The following is a 3,039-nucleotide window of genomic DNA, read 5'->3' as shown; positions in this document are numbered from 1 at the left end:
CATTTGAATGTTGCTACCGCCAATTGTTTGGTTGGGCCACTTCCGGCCTACCTCCATATTTTTTGGTTCCATATGCATTGGATTTAGCTGGCTGTACTTGGAGCCAAGGCCCATACTGCATATATGATCCTTCTGCCAACTGCTTGCCTTGTTTTTGCAATGAGAAGCCTTTTCCCTTGTGCTTCAAGACCCCAAATTGGAAGCGAAACCTCTGCAACTTTTCTTACTTGAAGGTAGTCCACATTTGTTTTCCACCAACATCTAACCACCTTTCTTGATCAAGTTGTTTGGTTATGTCTAGATCAACTCTAACTCTAAGCCCCATCCCAGTCCTTATTTGTCCACATCTACCATCAAAACATTACCAATGACAGACCCTATTTGCTCACCAACTTCCTTTGACATACTTGCTAAGGTGGATTAGGGAGCTGAACCTAGAAAGGTTCTTGTGAGAATATAAAAACACATGGAGTACTTCCTTCAAATTCCTGGAAAGCAACCAGGGACCTATCAAATGACCAGGGCCTTCCAAGCATGATTTTCTCTTTATTAGACTCCATTTGAAATTCTATAAGATATCGATTCTCCCTTACTTCTTTGAATGTTATCCATTCTTTTGGTTTCCACACTTGTGACATTTTATTTTAATCTAAATGCCTCTTTGTTCAGCCCTCTGCCTGTTATGATTAGTGCCAAAAGGCATTGTTTCCTTCTGACTTTTGATTCAATAACAATTTCTTCCAATAATTGAAACACTTGCTCTTCCTCCTCTGTAAGTTTGAGGCCTTTCCAGAGTTTAAAAAGGTCATCATCAGCCATATTGACACTTTATAGAATTGAATTTGAGAGACTCATAAACGTTGTCGTAGCAAAGAAAGTCACACCTTACTCTTGAGAGAAGAGAAGGACCTTGTTGATCCCCTATATACCTTTTTAACTTGGTTCTATTCCACGCCCATGTTTTGAGAGCTTGATTGATGGTAGTTTACGATGAAACGGTGAATAATCTAGATAAATGCTTTGGTCACAAAACAACATTATAAAAAAATTCATAAACTGATGTGATGTGATTTGATTTGGTATATCAGATTATAAAATTATTTTTATTATAAAATAGATATGACATATCACATTAAGTTATGTTGTTTTATGAGTTTATTTTTGTAAAATTTTTTTATATAAAGCAAAAACCCTAAATATTTTCAATACCATTTATTTTTTTCAATCTCTTAATTAATTTAAAAAGAAGACTGCTAGAGACACAAATGAATCTCATTCCCACAAACTACGTGGTACTCCCATGTCCGTTGAAATCTTGTTTTCTCCCTCCCCTGCACCCCACTCCCCTTCCCTTCCCACTGTTGCAAACCAACGTCCCCATCCTAGCAAATAGCAGATGTTGTTCGTCGGAGCCAGCACCAGCAATCCACTAACGTTGTCTTGCTGCTCCCATTCCTTGCTGGCAGGTATATACAATTTTTTTTCCCACCGTTTCTCCCTTCCCCCTCCCTTTCAGTGATTTTTCTTTGCAATTTCTTTTAGTTTCTCAATAACCAAATAGAGAACAAGTTGCAAATTCATTATTTTCTTTTCATTTTTTTTAAATTTTCTGAACAACCAAACAAAGTGAGAAATTTGTCGATTTCCTTTTAGTTCCTTTCAGCTCATTTCATTTTCTCAACAACCAAATAGAGAGACATACTAGATGGTAGAGGGCTGACGACAATGTTGTCTAGCTGTCTGGGGGGCTCCGGGAAAGGAAAGTGGAGGAAGGGGTACTGGGGCGTAAGGGGGAAGTGAGAAAAAAAGAAAAGGAAAGTGGGAGAGGGGTACTGGGGCGCAGCCACGCATGGTGAAGTGAGAGAGGAAAAAAAAGAAAAGGAAAGTGGGGGGGCGGCATGGGTGAGGAAGGGAAATAAAAAGAAAGAAGAAAAATTGATGCAACATAAATGGTAAATATTCCGTTCCATGCCTATCTATTTTTTTTTTTTTGAAAGGGTTCCATGCCTATATGTTACTCATATGGATAGGCACACTAAATGAGTATTATAATATTTAATAATATTATTATAAGATTCATGCCTAACTGTTTTTTTTAGGACATACAAATTTGACTTAAAAAATAAGTCAGTTACAAGCGTTAATAGCTTTCCAGCACACTTCCGTGACTAACATAGTCTAGCTCAGAAGACAGATCTCAAAAAACGTAAGTCTAAGAGATCTGTCGTGCTCAACTCTGTCCATAACAGAGTTAACAAAACCTCATATCCCGACTAAGCTGAGTATGGAGCACCAACCCCACCATAAGCACCGCCAAGCGGAGGGGGGGATCACTCCATTCGGACTAAGGTCCAAAAGCACCATTTTCTTGGATTTTTATTTTTCTAGAAAGTAAAAACAGAACACAAAATAAAATACAATGGGGAACACTTAGAGGCTGCTGTGGGGCGTGCAGTACACGCGCTACTCTGGGAGGAAAACGACGACCGATCTTGAAAGTCCTGGACTCTTAGGCTCCAGAAGCGTCGCGCATGGCGTCGGCAGAGGGCTTCCTGGTGGTGCGTGACTCTCATTCACCAAACGTCTCCGAGAATTTCAACCCGCGTGTGTAGGCCACTCGCCGCTCTGTTTGGTGTTGTATTCGGTGGTCTTGAAGATCGGCAACTGGACAATACAATGGAAGGGCGCGTGTTGGTCTGTGATCGCTAGAAGCTTCTAGATCTACAAGTCTTCTTTATTTGGCCTAAAAAATACAAAAATACAAAACAAACCACTATACTAAGAGGGAGGGAGGGGAAGGGAGCCGAATCTCTCATCTCCTCTAGCCGATTGATTCATGCCTATCTGTTGCTCATATGGATAGACACACTAAATGAGTATTATAATATTTAATAATAATATTATAAGATTCTTGGATAATTTCTCAAATTTAGAAAAAATCTGGCATATAATATTTATTATTGCACCCATCAGGATATATAGTTTTGATAAAATATTTAAATCTGGAAAACTGTCCTTGGTATATATATGGATTTAGCT

This window comes from Juglans regia, chromosome 2, assembly GCF_001411555.2.
Source record: "Juglans regia cultivar Chandler chromosome 2, Walnut 2.0, whole genome shotgun sequence".
NCBI classification, from domain to species: Eukaryota; Viridiplantae; Streptophyta; class Magnoliopsida; order Fagales; family Juglandaceae; genus Juglans; species Juglans regia.
Note: the sequence above shows the minus strand (reverse complement) of the source record.